Raw genomic sequence first — 22721 nt, 5'->3', positions numbered from 1 at the left:
TCTTTGAGGAGTAATGATTAAAATGAGTAATGGAGGAGGAGAGGATTCAAACATGGAAGAATATCTTTCATTAAATATTCTGGCAGATTCAGCAAACCTGCTGATGTTTCATAACCATAAAATCCACTTAAATACATTTCAGCATGACCATGTGGACAGAGAGATTATCTTCTTATCATTTGAATTCTCTTAAAATGTGTAAGCTAATTTTATCAAAGTTGTGTTTGGTTCCCCGAAAAACTACAGGGACATTTGAAAGAATGCTCTTAAACATCCCATCTACTGAATTTCCATCATGGTGCCAGCTAATGTATTGATGAAGCAGAGCACATGATGACACTATCACAAAACAATCTGCTGTATGCAAACTCTGAGAAATAGGGCCCATTTCAAGACTTCATCCAATTTTCAAGGAGAACGTGGTGAGTGAGGACAGTCAGATAGAAGCAATCTCAGTCACACCCAGCAATGCATCTCCAGGCTGGATTGATTGGGGAGTGCCTTTTGATTTCTGTACCTGTACTACATTTGCTTTCCATCATCTGGCTTGTGGCAAGATTTCATGTTAGTGAAGAAGCTTCTTCACTTCACTGCAGGAACTCTTCTTCGGATGAACCTTCAGATAAAGAGGAAGACCAATTTAGTATTCTGAAATGGTGGCTTCACAGAAAAGGCCAATTCTTTCATTGTATGATTTGGATTTGACAGGCACATGCAATTGTCAGTAAGCTGTCTTCAAGAATGTGATAAGGATCAAGAGTGATTGAGTTATTTATTTCTGCAGTACACAAAAATGTCGGAGAAATTCAACACTTCATACAGCTTCCATAGGAAGTAAAAAGCAGTTGACATTTCGGTTCTGAGCCCTTCTTCAGGAGTGAAGCAAGAAACGTTGACTGTCTTTTTCTTTCTATGGATACGACGTGACCTGCTGAGTTTCTCCGAGCTCTCTGTGTACTGCACTAGTCCCCAGAATCTGAAGGTTATTGATATCTCCCTGAATCATAATTGCCAAAAGTAACTTTATTGTTGCTTCTATCACCTTAAGCGAGCTGAGATAATTTAGAAGAATCTTAGTATTAAACTCATTTATAACAAACAGGTAATCAAGACCAAAAATGGGATGTTGCCCTAAATGGGTTGAATTTAAAAGCAGGGGAGGTTCTGCTGCAGCTGGGCAGGGTGCTGGTGAGGTCACAACTGGAATATTGTGTGCAGTTCTGGGTTCTTTATTTGAGAAAAGATCTACTAACTTTGGCGGTAATGCAGAGGTGGTTCACCAGGTTGATTCCAGGGGAGTTAGCATACAAGGAGAGATTAAATTGCCTAGGATTACACTTGCTGGAGTTTAGAAGTTTGAGGGTGGATCTCATTCAAATATAGATTATGAAAGGAATAGAGAAGTTAGAAGGAAAGTTGTTTCCTCTGGAGGCTGGGTCTAGATATTGGAAACATAGCCTCAAGATTCAGGGGAATTGGTTTAAGAGAGGGATAAAGAGGAACTGTTTCTCCCATAGTGTAGTGAATCTATGGAATTTTCTGCCCAAGGAAGCTGCCTCATAAAATAGATTTAACACATTGAGAAATGGCTATGGTGAAAAACTTGGTAAGTGGAGCTGAGTCCACAGCCAAATTTTATACAGCACAGTAACAGAATATATGGGCCATCTAGTCCATGTCAAACTACTTAATCTGCCAAGTCCCATCATCCTGCATCAAGACAATACCACTCTCATTCATGTATCTATCCAATCTACTCTTCAATGTTGAAATCGAACCTACATCCATCTCCTCCTCTGACAGCTCGTTCCACACTCGCACCACCCTCTGAGTGAAGAAGTTCTTCCTTAAACATTCCATCTTTCATCTTCAACCCATTGTTGAATGACAGAGAAGGCTTAACTCCTGCTCTTATTTCTTATATCATTATTTATTGCAGCAGGTCACTCACCCATCTGGACAATTAAAGATTGAACAGCATAGAGGGCATCATGCAAAACTAATAGAAACTTAATTGCAAAAATGCCGAGGTGATAAAACTTAATCTGTACTTTAATGTTGTTTGTGACTCATATTGGGGCTGCTAATAGCCAGATTAGTTGAACATTGTGTTAGTCCAGAGATCCAGATCAATACAGAAGGAGCAGGTATGGCCTACGAAAAGCTATCTCCCAGATGCTGTGGAGATTCCAGATGAAAACACAACAAAGGACACTTGACAGCTGTGGCAGGTTCTAATTCCATAACCTGCAACAAAACCAAATCCGGTGAAATAGCAGATGAGAATGTTTCAGTCCCAGAGGAACCCAATGCCTTCTACACTTGATTTGACCACAGTAACAGGGAAGAAGCACCCCCACATCCCGATGATCCCATCCTGTCCATATCTGAGGGTGACACGCTTGCTGCCTTAAGGAGAGTGAATCCAAGGAAAGCAGCAGCAAACTGAGTTAAAAATTTGTACTGACCAACTTACATGGATATCTCCAACATCTCACTCTGGCAGATGTATAGTACCCACCTGTTTCAAACAGGTGTCAATCATACCGGTGCCCAAGAAGAGTGTAGTAACCTGCCTTAGACAATTGACCAGTAGCACTTACATCAACAATGATGAAGTGATTTGTAAGGCTAGTGCTGAAGCAGATCAGCTCCTGTCAGATCAGTAATATGGATACATTCCAGTTTGCCAATCTTAGCAACAGGTCTACAGTGGATGCCATCTCACTGGATCTACACCATGTCCTAGAACATCTGGACAGCAAAGATGCATTCATCAAGATGCTCTTTATTGACTACTGTTCGGCATTTAACACCATAATTCCCTCAAAACTGATTGACAAACTCAAAGACCTGGAATTCAACACCTCACTGTATAATTGGATCATGGATTTCCTCACCTCCAGAACACAATTAGTGAGGATTGGTAAGAACATCTCCTCCACAATCTCCATCAGTGCCAGAGCACCACAGGGCTGCGTTATTATCCCCCGGCTCTACTCACTTTACACCTCTGACTCTGTGATTTGGTATGATAATGACACTAATTAGAAATTTTCTCACAATAAACCTCGCAATCAATGTCACCAAAACCAAGGAACTGTTTGTTGACTTCAGGAAGGGAAAACCAAAAGTACATGATCCAGTGATCATTGGGTTTCAGAGGTGGAGAGGCCAAGCAAATTTAAGTTCTTGGGAGTCACTATTCATAGAATATACTAATGGATTCGTGAGGAAAGCACGTCAATGCCTCTATTTCCTCAGGAGTTTGTGGATAATTGGAAAATGACACCAGAAACCCTGACAAATCTCTACAGAGGTATGGTGGAAAGAGTCCTGACCAGCTGCATCACAGTCCAGTATGGGGACAGTAATACCCTGAGCATAAAGCCCTCCAAAAGGTAGTGGACACATCCCAAGGAAAATCCCTCCCCACTATCGAAAACATCTACAGGGAGCATTGCTGTCGGAGAGCAGCAGCAATCATCAAGGATCCACATCAACCAGCAAACCTGGTTCTTGCGACTGCCATCAGGAAAGAGGGAGGTGCCACAAGACACACACTACCAAGTTCAGGAAGAGTTGCTATCCCTCCACAATTAGACTCCTCAATGACAAACTCAATCAGGGACTCATTTAAGGACTTACTTGTGCACTTTATTGATCTTTTTTTATTTTCTCTGAATTGCACAGTCAGTTTGTTTACATTTGTTATATGTTTACACTTCTTTATCTATTTACTTGTATATGTCGTTTACAGTTTTTTTTTATTTTTGCACCACCAATAAGTGGTAATTCCGCTTCACCTGAAGGAAAATGAATCTCAGGTTTATATGTAATGTCATGTATGTTCTCTGACAATAAACCTGTGATCAGATCTGAAAATCTGTTCACCCATCTATAGCTGTTCCAACTCTATCCACTGTGAATCAAGCAGACCCCATCCATATTCTGTTCTCCTCCAGGCTCTATTCCCTCTTGTCAAAAGCACTCAAACATTGTCTAACACAATGTTCAACTAATTTTTTTTAAAATAAAGTAATAATAAGGTAATGAGATGCTACCAGACAGAGAACCAAAATGTGCTGGGATGATCTGATGAAGGGTAAGTTTGAGAACATAATATTATGTCACTTTCAAATGATCTGTTCTGGTCTTGGTCCCTTTTCACATATGCCTCATGTGGATCTTCTGTGTGTACCCTTGTGGCTTGCACGGGAGAGATCAGCCCTGGCTGATCTTAGTGCCATCCTACACCCTGTCCTGAAGGCAGCATCACGAGCTTTGAGAAGGACCCGGAGCTCTGCATTCAACTATGGTTTCTGGTTGGCTCTGGTTGTCAAGCATTTGATCTCAGTGACATTGTCAATGCTCTTGCTGATGTAGCCAGTCAATGTGCTCATGTACTCCTCTATGTTTACATGACCATTGTAAATGGCTATCTCCCTGAAACAGCTCTGTAGTCTCAAAACTGTCTTGTAGCGCTGCTGTGGCCAGCCCCACCCCCCCCCCCCACCTCAATTCCCGGCCATGTCATGATCTCCCTGCAAACTGACCTAGTTTGTTTTGCCAGTAGTCTGTATGTCGGGGTTAGGAGGACAGATATGTGATCTGAGTAACCAAGGAAGGGGTGGCATTCAGCCTTGGTGCACACCAGGGACATTGGTGTACACTTGATCCAGGGTGTTCTGTCCTCTGGTAGCAAAGTTCACATTTTATTGAAGCCATGGTACGACTGTTTTCAGGTTGGCGTTTCGCCAGGAGGTACTCCATCTCTGATGAGCAGAAGGTCTTCACAACAGAGAAATTGGTGCAACATTTCTCTCTGATGTAAATGTACAGTCCTCCTCCTCAAGTCTTGCCAGAAGCAACAGTGTCTCTGTCTACCCTTTTTTAATACATTATTTTAAAATTTTAAACCATAAAACATTGAAATACATTTGAATATAATAATTCATATAAATAAATACATGTGTAATATATAACAACCCCCCAAACCCCCATACCTCCTCCCACCCTACTAACCCCTCACCCTCCCTATAAACCCAAACCCCAAAGATTAAAAAAAGGAAAAGAAGAAGGAAATCCAAATCATCAATCACATAGTTAAATGCCACAGACTAGAGTCACACCACCACAACGTGCCGTAGAAAGTTCAAAATTTTAAACCCACATATGCCATCAATGTAAACTTAAATCAATCTAATTTTTCCAAGTAATTGCTATGTATTTTCTTGCTAAAGCTAATCTCAAAAACACAATTTGATACCTAGTTAGTGTCAATTCCAAGGTTAACATTTTAATATTACTTAATAAAAAATAATGTTGGTTCCATCGGCAATTTATTCTTAAAAACTTTCTCTAAAAACTCTTTAAGTCATGTTATACTGTATCGTTTAACCAAGTAGAATGACACCTGAAACATAAATCTGAAGAAATTAAATTATATCTCTTTAATTTTTCAGGGGATAAATACAGCTGATGTATGAAGTTATAATGAACTAACCTATATCTCAAATTAACAATCTTAGTCATACTATCTTTACATACATTTCTCCAAATTTCCTGATCAATTATTATCCCTAAATCTCTTTCCCACTTTAATCTAAACTTATATAAATCTAACAGGCATTTTATTATATAATAATGAATACATTTCAGATACAAATTTTTTCTTCCCACCTTCCATAAGTAAAATTTCAAATTTTGACTGCCTTGGCAACCTTAAAGAATGTCCCAAATTATCCAATAATAAAGCTCTAACTTGATATTAACAAAAAAAGAATACTTTGTGGAATTTCATATTTTTCCTTCATTCTTTGAAATAAAATAATCAGCTTTGTAACAATCTTGTATAATTTTAATTCCTTTCTGATCCCATATTTTCAAAGTTGATTATTAAGTGTAAAAGGAAAAGGTTTATTCGAGTATAAAGGTGTCTTAGCTGAAATTTTCCCCTGTGTACCTATTTCCTCATTTATCATATTCCATAATTCAATTAAATGTTTTAAAAATAGGTGAATTATATGTAAGTAATATCTTAGCATTCCATTTATAAATAAATTGCTCCTTTTTCTTCTCACCAATTTTGGTTAACAATGTTCGTCCATACCAATGGATTATCCAATTCAAACATTAATAAATTTCAATTGTGTTGCTTTATAATAATTTTGAAAATTTAGAAGTTGTAAATCTCCTAGTTCATACCTCCAAGTTAATTTTTGTAAAGATAACCTAACCATTTTATCTTTCTACAAAAATTTCCTAACTATAGAATTAAAATCCCTAAAAAAAACTTTTGAGGAACTTTACAAGGTTAGATTGAAAAAGATATTGTATTCTAGGAAAAATATTCATCTTAATACAATTAACTCTACCTATTAATGTTATAGGTAATTTTTTTCCATCTATTTAAATCATTCTTAATTTTATGAAATAAAGGCAAATAATTTAACTCACACAAATGATCTAAATTCTGATCCAATCTAATACCTAAATATTTAATTTGATCTGACCATTTAAATTGAACAATCTTTTTACAATGAGTATAATCAGCATCAATCAACGGCAGAATCTCACTTTTTTCCCAATTAATTTTATAGCCAGATATTTCACCATATTGTTTCGATCTTTCATATAACAATTTTAAAACATTTTGAGGTTCTGTTAAATAAATCAAAACATCATCAGCGAATAAATTAATCTTAGATTCCTCAGATTTCACTTTAATACCTTTAATATTATTATCTTGTTTTATCAATTGAGCCAAAGGTTTAATAGCTAATGCAAACAGTGCCCGAGACAAAGGGCAACCTTGTCTAGTAGATCTTTCTAATAAAAAGGACCATGATATTTGCCCATTCGTTACCACTCTGAAAGAAGGGTTTTTATATAAAAATTCAATCCAACTAATAAACATTGTCCAAACCCAAACATTTTTAATACTTTAAATAAAAAATCCACTCTAGCCTATCAAATTCTTTTTTGGGATCTAAGTTGGATTCTTCTCGAGAAATATGAATCAAACAAATTCATTTTGCAATATTATCAGCAGAAAAATGATTTTTAATAAAACCAGCTTGGTCTAAATGTATTAAGCTTGGTAAGTATTTCACCAATGTATTTGCTAGAACTTTAGTTACAATTTTCTTATCAACATTTAACAAAGAAATTGGTCAATAAGATCCAGTTTTTAAAGAATCTCTATATTTTTAAAGAATAACTGTTATGATAGCCTGAGAAAAATAATCTGGTAAACAATGAGCCTCCATTGCTTGTTTCAATGCATCCATTAACAATGGCATTAATAAATCTTGAATTTTTAAATAAAATTCACCTGTAAATCCACCAGGAGATTTGCCATTAGGCATTGAATTAAGTACTTCTATAATTTCTCTATAAGTAAAGGAAGCATTCAATTCATTATGCTCTCGAATACTCAAAGAAGGTAACTGAAAGTCAGCTAAAAAAATTATTAATTTTGAACTAATCTTTTTCAGATTCTGATGTATATACTTTCACTTAAAAAATTCCTTAAAGGCATCATTTATTTCTTGAGGTTTATGTGTAATTTTAGAATTTTTCCTAATAGCATTAATTGTTCTAGAAACCTGGTCTGTCTTTAATTGCCATGCTCATACCTTGTGAGCTCTTTACCCCAATTCATAATATTTTTGTATAGTTCTTCATAATAATTTCTCAAATTCATAAGTATGTAATGAATTATTAGACTTTTTAGTCTTCATTGAATTCTGCTGTAATCTTTTTCTAATTTTTTTCTTTTCTTTTCTAATTTATCAACCTCTTCTTCAGTCATTGAGAGAATTTCCTCTTGTTCAGCTACTCCAACGATGTCTTTCTCGTCCTCCTCCGTCAATATGGATGGCAATTCTACCCACCTGTGAGGCCTAGGCTTCTCCCTCGACAGTCCAGCAGCGCTGGGCTGCGAGGAATCATCCCATCACCCCCCCCCCAACCACTGGAAGAATTAGAATCTGCACAATGTACATGCGTGGAGTACTGCGCATGCATGACTGTTCCTGAGGCTCAGAAGGAAGAAGTTTCCGAGCTCCAGCGCCATCTTCCTCGGGACTCTGGGAAGATGGCGCGGTTACCTGGACTCGAGGAGGCAGCTATCATGTCAATCTAGGAGGAAGATAAATTGACTCCGCAGGCTCCATTTCCAAGGTAGGCCCGAGTTCTTCAATGTTTGCAGCTTGTTTCCATATAACCATATAACCGTTTACAGCACGAAAACAGGCCATGTCGGCCCTTCAAGTCTGTACCGGTTCACTTGAACAACTCCACTAGCTCCTCCGCAAACTCCTGAGGAAGTTAAATGCACATTTTCTTCAAAGTTGGTTTGTTAAACATTATTTTTCTTTTTAGTCAATTCTCCAGAAGAGGCGGGACTCTGCTTCCTGTCTACCACATCATGTGATATCACAGCCCCAATCCACACATTCTAAATCCATTATCATTTCCTCATAATTGATCTTTGTCCGATTTAGAATCTCAACCAGAAATCAAGGGCATCTAAACCAGTAAAGAAGAAATTGTTTCCATCAACAATGAATGAAAATTAAGTATTAGAAAATGCTCCAAATACTGCTGGTGATTATTCCTGCGAAGCAAAACCTGGGGCACGAATGAAACAAATGACCATAAATAAATCTGAAAGTAGCTTTTATAGCCCAGATACATCAGCAAACAAGATCAAAGAAAAAATATTGCAGCATGTTTTAAAACAAGCAAACACACAAAATTGTGCTGATAGTATAAAGGATCATTTGATTGACAATATAGAAGGGTAGGTCTGGGCCAGTTTCAAAATCTTTTTTTTTTGAGAGTCTGCTGCTTTGTTTATCTCATAGTTGGTATTAATTGCTATTCAAAAAAAAACTTTTTGAATTTTGAATAGATCTGCCAGGAGAGGTGTCTTCTCATGTTTCCCTCCTATGCCATTATGACCCCCTTCCCCCCCACCAATCTCTGCTTACCCTGAAGGAGATAAGAACTTCCAACTGGATCGCTGAATCTAGAATGGTGTCCTGGAGCCACGTTTCTGTAATCACCAGAACACAGAAGCCATACAATTCTCTCTCATTCAGATGCAACCTCAGGTAAACCATTTTCTTCTCCAGCGATCTTACATTTGAGAGTCAGGAGCATGGGATTAATTCTGTCTAACCCTGATATTGGCCCGTTTTCCATGCTTCTACCTTCTCCACCAGTGCTTCCGATGGCATCCTATGCATCATCCATGAACCATTCCGAGGTTTGAGTAGTCTGTGTTCCCTTCTTCAGTAGGTTTAAACGCCACAGAATCTTACCAATCTGATCCGCTAATTTGAAAGTTCGGTTCATGTTTTGTATTTTGACAAGAGTTTCGCTATTATACACAATGTAGTGTGCTGGGAATTTTACCATTGTGAGGAGCTGAAGAGGCCGCTGCAACCTTGTACACCGCTATCTTGAAATTGGCACCAATCATGTTGCATGATGCCAGTGCCATTTTATTTTTTTAAAACACCACAATGATTGAGAACTTGCTGTGCACAGATTTCCCTGTGTTGATACAATATATATTTTTTGTGTGCACCATTGCTCCCCTAATCTTGCCTATTTTTGTAGCTGCAAACTTGGAAGCCAACTCTTAAACAGGCATACGCATGCAATTAACAACACTCTTCCAAATACTGGAGACTTTGCTCCTACAAAAATGGTTACTGCTCTGAGGCAGGGGTAGGGGAGAGTTTTCCAAGGGTCTCAGGAAAGTTTATGGACAAGTTGTTGAAAACCATTACCCCCATAATGCATGCTCTCTGTGCAAGTGGACCTTGGAGAGAATTTCAGCGAGGGGCTCCTGGCAGGAGTTGGCAGAACAGTCTCAGACAACATTGTATTTGTGCATTACTGAACAAGCAAATTGGTGTTCTCACCATTCTTGCTCGTGTGGGATGAAGGAAATGTCAATGAGTTGGAATGAACTGCATAATGCAGCGATGAACAGCAAACTGTGAAATGTGCAAGTTATCAGTGTCACCAGCCTGGAATGATGTTGAGAGTAGCCATGACTGTGACTTCAATGGTAAGAGTCTAGGCAAGTGTGTGGGGTCATAGATCTTATTGAAGGTGGCTTTAATAGATCTTTTTTTTTCCAGTCCTAATAAATGCTTGGGGATGAAGTAAGGGATGGAATACAATTCTGCTTCCTCCCACATGGTTCCCATGGCCCACGGTGAGGCTTCAAATTCCTGTGGGTCATTGACTTGCCATCTAGTCGGATAAGTTGGTGATGGACAAATCCCAACTGGAGTTCAGTTTTGAGTGCATACAAGTTATTAAAGATGTACATAAGGCTCAGTTTTAAGTGAAGATAGTATGTTGCATAAGAAGTGCGACCCTGGAATGCTGTGCTGCTCTCTGGCAAAGAATGTAACTTTAGTTTTGAACTTTAAATTCAGATGGTTTGAGATGAAACATGGTTGAAGTAAGCCAATGAGAAACAAGAGCAGTCATTTTGCAGACCACTGAGGTTGCAAATCATACTGGAAATGATGAATGGCCGATGATACAATTTGGGAGGTTATATACAGGGATCACATTTATGGAGTCATTGAAAATCCTGCCAGAAATTCAGAAATTGAATTACTTGCCTGGACCCTGGAAATGAACAATTTGTTCAAGTTCAGCAGAAGCACATTTTCCACCATATTAACCTGTTTGTTTTAAAGCATTGTGGAATCGATTTCTGGTCCTCAGACCTTATACATTAATGTTCTGAATTGTACTCTAGAAACACAGCTATCAATATATACACAGAAGACCAACATATTCAGTTGGAGACACATTCTCATCTACTCGGTGATAAATTACCATATTTAATGGTATACAAGACTCCCATTTCAGCAGGGAATATTGTTTTTTTAGTGTATTTACAGGCAAGTTGCCAAACGGGTTCCTCCTGCACCTCTTGCACTGCTGGCAGGGGCTGCTGTGGTTGGCCTTCTCAATGGGGGAAGTGAGCGGCAGTGGTGGCTCCAGAAAGCACAGGTTTTGCACTGTTGGCAGGGGTCAGCCTTCTCACCGGGGGAAGTGAGCAGCAGTGGTGGATCTGGAAAGCACAGTCTTGTACTGCTGGCGGGGGTTGCCGTGCTCAGCCTTCTCACCAGGGAAAGAGAGTAATGGCAGCAGCTCCAGAAAGCAGGGGCTTCCCAAGGGAAGGTGGCCTGCAAAGATGCAGGCCCGCTTCCTGGACAGCCACAGCACCTCCGTGGGCTTCTTGAAGCTGGGCAAGTAGCTGGAGATCTGCTCGAGTTCAACTTTGCAAACAAGACCTGGGGGATATTTTTGAGCTAATTTTTGGGGGAAAAGTGGATCATATATGCCATCAAATATGGTAGGAGGAAGAAAGGATTTATGTCTTCCATGATTTTCCCATTTGATTGGAAAGCAGCTGAGTGAAAATTGATAAACCTGAGAGGAAATCTTTTACATTTATAACTGACTTGGAAGAAATTTAATTGTTTTTAGATGCCAAAGCACAAATGTTTAAAAATTCATTGTTCTTTTATGTAATGTAAAAATTTTCATGTGAATTGAATCTGAATTGTAGCTCCCACAATTAAAAATACATATACCTATTTTTTTCTGTGACTTTGGAAAGCTTGTACCAAGAGGTAAATAGGCATAATAGCAGCTCAGTTAATTACAAAACAAAATTAATGTCAGAGAGCCATACAGTCCTTCAGTACAGAAGAAGGCTCTTTGGCCCACTCTGCTGGTACTGACCATTGTATCTTCCCCTTTAACCAGCACTTGATCCGTTGTCTTCTGTACCTTGGTAAATCAGGTGCTTATCTCAATTATGCTCATCCTTCAAAATAAATTTGGAGAGTTAAATTAATGGAAGGAATTTTGGTTCTCATTGGGCTATTTTCCCAAAGGTGACTACACTTCCAAGCATCTGGCTGGATAAAATCTTCTCTGGAACATCCTGTGGTTATGAAGTGCATATCAGCCCTCTTTTTCATTTCTCTTACTGCCTGAGTAAGAAAGCTTCAACATCATGCTGTGCTGTGAGGTTACCAAGACTCAGCTGAACACCTATGCATGACTGACCTGATAAAGGAATCGGGGACATTTTCCACCACCTCAGATAATCAATGTGTGGCATCAGATCCTTTACACCAGTGGCTTTAAAACTGCTCCCCTAAACTCACATTCCACTTGAAGCAATCCCTATGCCATAAGTGCTATGTGATTGGTAAGGGATTACTTAAGGTGATTGAGAAGGGAAGGTTGAGAACAACTGCTCTGGATCCAATTGTTACTGAAATATTTTGCTTGAGAAAAATTGTCATTGGTTTGGTTCCTTTGGAATTATGAAACTGTGCACATAACAAGTCAATCAGGTATGATTAAGGCAGTAGTTTTCAAATATTTTCTTTCTACTCACCACCTTAAGCAATCCCTTATGAATCACAGAGCACATATGGCATAGGGATTGCTTAAGATGGAATGTGAGTTTAAGGGGCAGTTTAAAACCACTGCTTTGCAACCTCTATTGATCTAACTGTTCTTATTTGACAATGTTCTTAAGATGTGAATAACTTTGTGGTGAGATATGATGAAAAAGGAAATCCTGACAATTTCAAATATTCTTCTCAAGGACTGAAGTACACAAAAAAAACAATCAAAAGGAAAGCTGACACACCTTCATCAGAATCCTACCTGTTGGTTGAGGGAGAGACTGACAGATGCCGATGGTTTGGACTGGACACTGTGTGGCTGCAGAGGCTGCGGAAGCAGTGGGAGCGAATCCACGGACACTCAGTGTCTCTGGGGGGACTCTCTTTTGCTTCTCTTTCTCTGACTGTAAGATGTGCTTCAGGCAATTTCTGCTGATGGCAAATCTGTCTTACAGAAGATAAAAGGAATTTTGTGTAATATGATGCTGTTTTTTACAGTAATTTGAATCTTGAATGTCTGCGAGCAGTGTACGGATTGCTTACTGTTTAATAATTTGCAGGTCCCTGAACACACAAAGATACAGCGAGAAAATTAAACTAAGTCAGCTCATGCGCATTGTGTGCATGTAGAATTGAACTGCTGTTTTCAATGCTGAGTATTATAAATTGATTTTGGCTCACTGATGTTAAAATTCGATAACCCTGACCAAATAGATGTGCATTGCCATGTTGCTAAATCCATGCCCATTCTTTTCACTGTAGGTGTAACAGTGATTTTGAGAACTGCTGCTAAAAACATTATGGGATCCTTTGACAATTATCACAAATTGATTGATTAAATGCCTGTCCCACATTCCAGTTAAAGCAGGCCTGCATCCCATCAAATGGTGGAACACAATGCCAGAAGCAGGAAGTGAGTTCGGCCTGAGAAATTAAAAGTGGCAAACCATGGGAGAGACCAAGACTTAAGGTCGCTGGACCTTAGAACAAGGGTGAGAAGTCTTATATCCATAATGGGCCAGGAGACCAACCAGACACACTGTGGCAGCCAATGGACCAGGAGACCAACCAGACACACTGTGGCAGCCAATGGGCCAGGAGACCAACCAGACACACTGTGGCAGCCAATGGGCCAGGAGACCAACCAGACACACTGTGGCAGCCAATGGGCTAGGAGACCAACCAGACACACTGTGGCAGCCAATGGGCCAGGAGACCAACCAGACACACTGTGGCAGCCAATGGGCCAGGAGACCAACCAGACACACTGTGGCAGCCAATGGGCCAGGAGACCAACCAGACACACTGTGGCAGCCAATGGGCCAGGAGACCAACCAGACACACTGTGGCAGCCAATGGGCCAGGAGGCCAACCAGACACACTGTGGCAGCCAATGGGCCAGGAGACCAACCAGACACACTGTGGCAGCCAATGGGCCAGGAGACCAACCAGACACACTGTGGCAGCCAATGGGCCAGGAGACCAACCAGACACACTGTGGCAGCCAATGCCAGGAATCATTCGCATAAAGGCTTGGATGAAATTCATTGAATTCACACAAGAAGTCTAGGCCAGTTCATTATTTGGCTTTTAGCAAACATGATTTCTGACATTAATATGCTGCACCTAAGTCCCCCAAGAGTTAGCACTGCTGAAGGTCTCAGCCCAACATTCCATTGTCTGCACACATTGTCATTTACTCAGCATTACAGCTACACTAACCAACAGCATTGGATAAACATCAGTGATATATTTACTTCTATCTTAATACAAAACTAGTTACTAATGACTGAATACACCCACATGTCCTCGTCTTCATGGAGATGAGGAGTCTTGGACCAGCTGTAGTCAAGGCTGGAACCCATAGTGAAGCTGAAACTGTCCTAAATGTTAATATCCTTGTATCTAATACTTCTTCTCATGCCCTACTTCTGTTATAAACCAGTAGTTTACAGTCTGCAGGTGGCATAAGCTTTCACTCTTACTTTCCCTCTTGCTTCTACCCACATGCCTTTTCTTTGATGTTACTCAACAGTGCAACCAGGCCAGACTTTGGCAGCAGAGCCTGAAGACAATGAAGTTGAGGACACGCTATCACTCAATTTCAGCTACAAGCTCTTACACTGATACGACAATAATTTAGTGATGACTAATGCGGCCCGTGAATGGTGAAACATTGGGTTTCAGCAGTCTGAATCTAGGGCAGGGGGCAGGGCACCAGCTTGCCTGAGAAATTTAGGATTGCGATAAAGACTCAGACATGGAGGATAGAATGGCGATGGATAATTAAGTGCTTGGTGTATTTAAAAAGCAATGTCAAGGAGCATGCAGGAATCCACATCAACTTGGCATTGCACAGATCTGGAACATTTTTTTTCTGTGGAGGTGCGATCAGCTCTGCTTGTACACCTGTGGACTTAGATTCATGAAGAAGGATTTAGTTCCATGGTCACCATTTCTGCGAGCACTGACGTTATAAAGTGCATAGAAGACTGTATTAGACTGATTTGCCAACATAGCAAATATCTGTTGACAGCCTCAAAGCTCAGTTCAGTAAAATATATCAAGCATGCCAAACTATTTTGCTCTTTAGATTGTTTTGAAGCTTGATATTTTTCCAATCTTGCTAATTTACTACTTCACTAAATCATCAACTATGACACAGGTTTTACACAAACACATTATTAAGAGAAAGAGGATATTTTTAAAAAAACACTCCTTTTTATTTTGCAATGAGAAATGCAAACATTTCTAACACACTAAATTTGTTTTACAAGTGAGATGGTTGCATGCAATTTTGTAGACTGCCAATGTGGATGCAACCTACCAAATGATTTGGCACAATATCATCTGGTTTTACTTCAAGCACATCCATCTCCAGCCAGTTTCAAATAAATAATCCATCTGACAGTTGTTTGTTTCATTGAATGTTGCCAGTTTCTTGTTCCAGTGAGGACAGGGTTCATGTGTTCAGAAGTCTTGGGAGATGTTGCAATATATGTAAGCTTGTTTGGGTAGCCCAGCATCTGGAGAGAGGGAGAGAAGGTATTTGTAGTTACATTTCAGTGTAGCTCTTCTGGAACTGGAACTGAAATATAAAACAGCCTTGTGAAATGTTGGTAGAGTAGGTGTCTTTCATTTTATTGTTGGGAGTCATTTGTGGAGTTGACCATATGCTATTCCTGCAGGACTTACTGAATATGCACGTCTGATCTCCCAACAGTATGAAGTACCTGCTCATAAAACAGCATACTAAACTAGGTTTCCTTTTAACTATTCATGGACTTTAGGGAGAATATAAATGCTGACACTGGTACTCCAACCGATCTCACCTTATGTTATTCAGTATGGTAGATAGCAGAGATCACAGTGAATTTGACAACATAAAATAAGTTTGCAAAGCTCCAAACAGGTTTGTGGTTTCCTTTTTATATTGTGTTCCTTTGTCATGGGAGATATGTTGGCTATATCTGCAGAATATGTTTCCAATGGACTTCAGTCATAGATTACTACCTCTATCAAGCTACATCTCTGCAACAAATGGTAAAATATCCAATAGTTTGCTCAAGAAGTAAACTATTTCAAAACATTGCTGAAATGGTGACTCGTGTTAATGATTGTCTCAAAAATGCTAATTATAATAGCATGCTGCGATGTATAAAGAACAAGAGCTTTCATTTATTTCCATTCATGAAATTTATACAATATTTTCAAAACCTTTTAATAGAATCCATCTACTGGCATCTTATTTGAAAATATAAATGATTACCATGAATCTTTTGGCCAAAGTCAGCTGCTCTAAATATTGCAATCAAATTCCCGGTACTTGGATTATCTATAATAGATACACATGTTATGAACTTTTCATTTGATGAATGTATACTAAATTTATAAAAGAAAGGCCACAAACAATAAATAATTATAATCAATACAATTTATTATGATCGATCTGGTCCAATAACTTTTCAAACAAATAATCAAGTTGTCTTTCAAAACAAATAACTGTTCCCCTAAGGCAGGGGTGTCAAACTCAAATTCACGGAGGGCCAAAATTAAAAACTTGGACTAAGTCAAGGGCCGAACTAAATATTTATTGAAAATTTTCAACAACATCTGCATGTTTTCTCTTCTTTCAACATATGTAATGTTAAACTTTAGGATATAACTTTAGGAGGATAATGTTACAGGTCAGGAGTAGGTAGCTCAAGTTCACCCTTTGCTTGACCTGAGGGAAACCTATTTGGTCCCTGTGGAGATGTAGTCAGCATTCACAGGCTGTGTCCATTTTGGCCTGCATCAGGACTCAGCATTTCCTGCTCACTCCTCAGGCTCTAGGCCTCTATTCACCCTCGACCCACCATCCCTCTACCTGACCAGTCCTTTACCCAACCTCTACTCACCCCTCACTCCACTCGCTCTGCCTCTACCCACCCCATCCTATACATGCCCTTCTACTGCCTCTCCCCTCAACCTGTTCCTCCCTCTACCCGAATCTCACCCTCTAATCACCCCTCCCCTACTCGCCCTGCCCCTCCCCTTTTACCTCTTCCCTATCCACCCCCCTTCTACTCATCCCTCCCTCTAACTGCCCCTCGCACCACCATAACTTCCCCTGCCCATTACTCCTCACCTACACCCTCTGCCCACCCCTGCTTACCCACCCACTCAGGCCCAGCGCGCTGCCAATCAGCCTTTGCGGACAGCCACCATCTCTCTCTTCATGTGCAGGGCCGAATCCTTGGGGTCCGCACGGGTGCAAGCGCTGTGGAAGGGCCGTCCGGTGCCAGTCGCGCGGGGTTCGCGCTGCCCGGGGGCCGTGCGCAGCCTGCCATGCCCGTCGTGCCGACAGGAAATCACAGGCGCTCGCCAATCCGCCGCACCGCTCGACAGGTGGGAGAAGTGACTGGTTGTGCGGGGAGCCTTCCAACTGGCTTGCCGGCTGATGACATCGACAGACTTCTCGTGTTACAATTTCTCGTGTTACAATGGGGAAGGATGTGCAATGAAGGGGGAGGATGGTGAGGGTGACATTACCAAAAAACAGCATCGGCTCTCGCTGCAGGGCGGGCCACCTCTAATACATTTTTGAAATGATCTTGCGGGCCAAATATAATTATATCGCGGGCCAAATTTGGCCCGCGGGCCAGAGTTTGACATGTGTGCCCTAAGGGATTGTATCATCTCCCAAAGTCAAATTTAAATTTCTGTATCAATATTTTTTGAAAAAATATCGATTCCCTACACAAGAGATCTGTCATTCTGCATTAGCCACTTTCATTCCCTGTGCTCTGACTTTTGTTGCAACTTACTTCCATGTTCATGCATTAAACACACCTGTCACCATTCTTTCACTTCTTGTCCTGAACCTCTTCAGTGCAACAAAGCAATGTGTGTTCTGTTCTTAATGATCATTTTGCAACCTTATCTTGTAAAATACTCCGATAAATTATGCAAAGATGAAATCATGGTAGCAATCAAAAGAAAAACTGTCCTTCCTGCAAAGTGGACATCCTTTATTTGTAGTAACACATGAAAGTCTGCAGACACCATGATTGAAGTAAAAATACAATGCTGACGTACTTCATTTGTAATTCATTAATTATTCCCCTTTTGCAATAAAGTAGGACATCCTGATAATCCCCTTTTTACCTATACCTTTCTGCCTTCCCTTCCAGTTTTAAGATGGCGCTCAAAACCAATCCTTGAATGAAGATTGTGGTCATTCATCTGCTTTCAAATCTCCTTTTGTAACCTGGCCTCAACTTTTATCTGCCTTGGAATGATTCGCTCTGTTAAATGGGCTCTCCAAATGGAAGTTGTTATAATGCTCAAACTCTTTGAAATGAACTTGATAACAGCATTTTAAGTATCCAATAAAGTTTAACTTTCTTTTCAGTCTGCATTAAGTCCAGTCTTTTTAATGAGGTCAGTGAAACAATTTTCTAATCAATTAATGATTTTTGTTACTAATTATTCATTTTCTGCTTGTTGGCTTTGCTTGGAATAGCAAGTACAATCATATAAATACTTAAATTGCAACAGATTAGCATGAGCTGAATGAATAGTCTTCCATTTTATCCTGAAGACAATGGGCCAACTGTCACTTGCTAATGAGCATCCATTTAAAAAAACAAGGGCGGTGGTCATTATCTTACATATTGTTAAAGCAAAAATGTAGGAAACTGAACCTTAAACAGCATGCAAGAGCCACAAGCCACTTTCAGGTGTATTCTCCGCCAAGAATAAACCTGCAGAAGTGGATTCAGACCTGTGGATACACACAGCCCTTATAGCAGTTGGACTCATTATTTTAGCCATCATGATACTTCCCTGCCTAATGACTTGTGTGCAGTGTTTAATTCAACGGACCCTTCGTCAGATCACTACAACCCAAAGGATGTATGTTTCCCAAACTCCGTCTGATGATGCTGAGATTGCAGTTCGTTTGCTGACTCGCTGGGAAAAAGACCAAGCTTCCAGTTGAGAATTTACTAAGCGTAGCTAAAGAAAAAGCGTGGATTGTGAGAGGTAATAGAATATAGGAAGTAAAGTTAGTATGAATGAAATAAGGAAGACTAGACTAGAGGAAGTTAAGTAAGTGCTGAGTAGGGATGAATTCCGATAAGAGTGTGAGGAAGGGTTACGCAAGTATAATAGAATAAGGGTCTTATAGTGATAGAAAGAATTTAGCAAGTTCTGCATATAGGAATTAGTAAATCCTGGGGGTTGAGATGAGTGAATAAGAACAAAGGCAGATTCATGAATAAGGACAATGACATGATGAGACCCAGACAGGATACCCCATGGTCTTTCAAGTTTACAAGAAACTGCAGGTAGGCAGACAGAATTACCAAATGCCAAACCAATCCAGGAGGCAGAAGAATCTACACTGAAATGAACTGTATATAAAAGTTGGGTGAGCCCCAGTATGTGTGTGTATTCCCAGGATAAGGGAAGCACCCAACTTTGCATTGTTGTACAATAAATGTTCTTTGTTCTCAATTTTTGTCTCGAGCTAAATCTGTGAAGGTACTTCTGTTTCTAACATTACTGAAGAGACTTGTCGATATATGTTAGATGTTAGAGATTGATCGTTACACATTACTATTGCCAAGTTTAAGAATATTTTACCATGGACGTTACAAATCTTTCGTGTTAATTAATAAATCACTTTAAAACTCATCTGGACTTCCTCAAGCGCATCAAAGTTAAGAGCCCATTTACCCTCCAAGCAGCTTTTTTTATGCATATTAATTCCTACACAGCCCTGTGGAGAGAAGTAGGGTGACGTGACAATCAATTCATCTATTTGAAATGCTAATTTTATGGCTTGCACCTCATAAACGTTCCCATCACTTCAGATTTCCAGCACATGGAGTACTTGTCCTTTCTTCCTAGACAGCAGACACTAAATTCTGGGTTAATGAGGTAGCTGCACCTGCAGGATATATTGGAGCTGAGCTTTATCTACTCTGATGGTTTAGAAACAATACAAGTACAGCACAGAACTCATTCAAAGAATTCACACTTTTAATTTGTGATTATCTTTATATTATGATCTTATGTGGCCTGCTATTGGTTACTGGATACTGAGTAAATGAATTGACTCGCTGGGATCTTAATTTAGCAATGTCAGCCTTATGCCATCAAAAGCAAATAATTGTTTTAATGTTTACTACCACATGGGCAGAGGCTATTTAACTCATTGAATTTATGCTAGCTCTCAGAGCAATTCCTTCAATCCCATTCCCCCTATTCTCTCTCAAAGGCCTCAAATTCCTAGAAACTCTATCCTTAATTTGATTATGTTAGGAATTAAAGTACCTTTAAAGAAATTGTTTGAGACAAAAATTGAGAACAAAGAACATTTATTACTACAACAATGCAAAGTTGGGTGCTTCCCCTTACCCTGGGAATACACACATATACTGGGGCTCACCCAACTTTTATACAGTCAATTTCAGTATCAGAATGCCCTCCCCCTTACATTCTTCTGCCCCCCTGGATGGGTTTGGCATAGGTAATCCTTCCTGCCTACGTGCAGTTTCAGTACACTTGGAGGACCAGGGGGTATCCTGTGGGTGCCCCATCATGTCATTGTCCTTATTCACACCTTCCTGATTCTCTGGGCTACAGTCTCTTAATATGCAGAGTTGACTCATTCTATCTAGGGTTGGCTAATTTCATATGTATAAATCTGTGTATGGTTAGCTAATTAGAAATGTATGACTTGGTACTTCTGTCCAGGGCTAGGAGACCCTTATCTGATCCAGACTACCTCAACTTCCTACATTCTATTGTACCTTACCATTCCTTATCTTAGTCCTATGGTCTTGTCACAAAGGATAGAAGATTCTTATGTTAATCGTGCTGACTCTGCTTTCCTGCATCCTAAGCCCCAAACTTATCCTGTTTGAACTGGTTTCAGCCATTTTACTGATGAACTTTAGTTTCTTCCATGTTCATAATTTTAGGTCAATTTTCCCATCTCTCACAATTACCACCCACCATAGCCAAAAAGTAGGATTGGTGGAGAGATGGACCATTGGGAGATTGGGAGAGTTAAAGAGAAAAAACAGAGTGGTAAAGAAAATATCTCTCTCTCACTTACCCACCCCAACCATGATCATCTACCGTTTCTGAATCTCTCCTGCCTTCTGTCGAATACTTCTTTCTCCTTCATAGACTATATATGACCCCTTCATAGTTTAGTCATGATGAAGGATCCTGACCCAAAACATTGATTATTTCTACCCATGGTTGCTGCCTGGCCTTCTAAGTTCCTCCAGTGTCTCCACATTTGCTTAAGGTTCACCATTTACAGTTTTCCCATTTCTCTTCTGGGATTCTATTCCATTTTTCTTATTATTTTCACAAAACTTTCCACAGTAATCTTGGAGAAGTATGATATATGATGTCATGCCAAACATCCTGAAACTTCTTAGAAAGAAAAGGCATTGGTATACTTCATGATTTCCCCATACTGGTATACTGATCCCAGGAAAAGTATGCAGAAGCTCAGGAAATTGAAGCTACTATCCCTCTCCACTGCCATCCCACCAATGAAGACATACATTGGTTTTATCATGCATTCTGGTTTTATCAAAGCTCCAAAACAACAGCAAAACAATTATTTGCAACTTTCTGGCATTATTAAATACTATAATCTGATTTTACACAGGAATTATTTTAGAATTGTCAGACTCAGAAATCACACTTTTGAAATTGCAAAATAATCTAAAAATGTTATGTATTTCTCGGCTGCAATTAGAATACAAAAATTCTTTCCAATCTGAAAGGTTTGCTTCAATCAGCAAATTTCCACAGCTTTACACATAAAATAATCCATTAAATGATAGAACAAGTTGCATTGCAGCAACATCAGAAAAACAGCTGAAATGGTCTTTTCAAGTTTTTATTGCTGCATACAAGCCTCCTTTCATCCTCTCCAACTTACTTGTATCAGCGAATCTTCTCCTCCTGTGCCCTCGTGTACTTCTGCCTTCCACAAAATTACATCGATGCAGCTGGCTACAATGTTCTGTGTTGCATGTATTTGTTGCATTTTTTTTAAAAAAAGCTTCTCTCAACTTATCTGTGGGATTAATTAGCAACCATTATATTTCTGGTCTCTAGTATTTTTCTGTTTTCAAGAAGAAAACATTTTCTCCAATCCTATCAAACTCCTTTATTATCCTATAATGACATCTGTTACAACTCTTTTATGGAACAGCAGAACTGTGAATATATCACAAACAACTCAATGGAAAATTAAGTTCATGAAATTTAAAAAAAATGGTGGAGTTTTTTTTAAATTATCTGCAATTCAACTGGGGTTCATGATCTGTTAGTTTCATTTATTTTTATTAAATATGAAACTTCTCACATCTGCTGTGATCTGCATTTTCTTGTGATGTTGGACCAAGTTAAGAATGTTGGACCTTTTATTGTATGGATTTAACACTTCATAGTCAAGCACTCAGACCAATTAGCCTGCCCCTTCTTTATTTTCCCTTTGGGAAATCTAAACTGAAATAGAGGCCAGAAATAAAGTGGTTGCTAATTAATCCAATAGAGAAATGTGTGGCATTCACTTTCTAACTGGCTAGTTTTTATCTGCACTGGGCCTGCTGCTCAATTAAGTGAAACTTTCCAATTTCAGCCTCTTCACCACTAAATTCCCTTTTAAATTAGTGTATTTGGAATACCTATCCCAGTATTCTTTGGCTTGGCTTCACGGATGAAGAT

The 22721-nt window shown here is 39.4% G+C and overlaps 1 long non-coding RNA gene across 2 annotated transcripts in view; it reads right to left on the bottom strand.

The window, feature by feature from the left end:
* The window catches only part of LOC138738837 (uncharacterized), a 69567-nt gene extending 47523 nt beyond the window's left edge, over nucleotides 1-22044 (bottom strand). Inside the window, exons 1-5 of one of the 2 annotated variants that reach the window (XR_011341810.1) lie at nucleotides 21931-22044; nucleotides 16243-16308; nucleotides 15301-15499; nucleotides 12736-12917; nucleotides 518-616 (exon numbers count right to left, since the gene is read on the bottom strand). This is a non-coding gene — a long non-coding RNA (uncharacterized lncRNA). Of the gene's footprint in view, nucleotides 1-517; nucleotides 617-12735; nucleotides 12918-15193; nucleotides 15500-16242; nucleotides 16309-21930 lie in introns of those variants that run through there. The other variant, XR_011341809.1, reaches the window with a different exon arrangement.
* Nucleotides 22045-22721: the final 677 nt, after the last annotated feature.

This window comes from Narcine bancroftii, chromosome 7 (genome assembly GCF_036971445.1).
Source record: "Narcine bancroftii isolate sNarBan1 chromosome 7, sNarBan1.hap1, whole genome shotgun sequence".
NCBI lineage: Eukaryota > Metazoa > Chordata > Chondrichthyes > Torpediniformes > Narcinidae > Narcine > Narcine bancroftii.
This window is presented reverse-complemented; position numbering and strand designations above follow the sequence as displayed.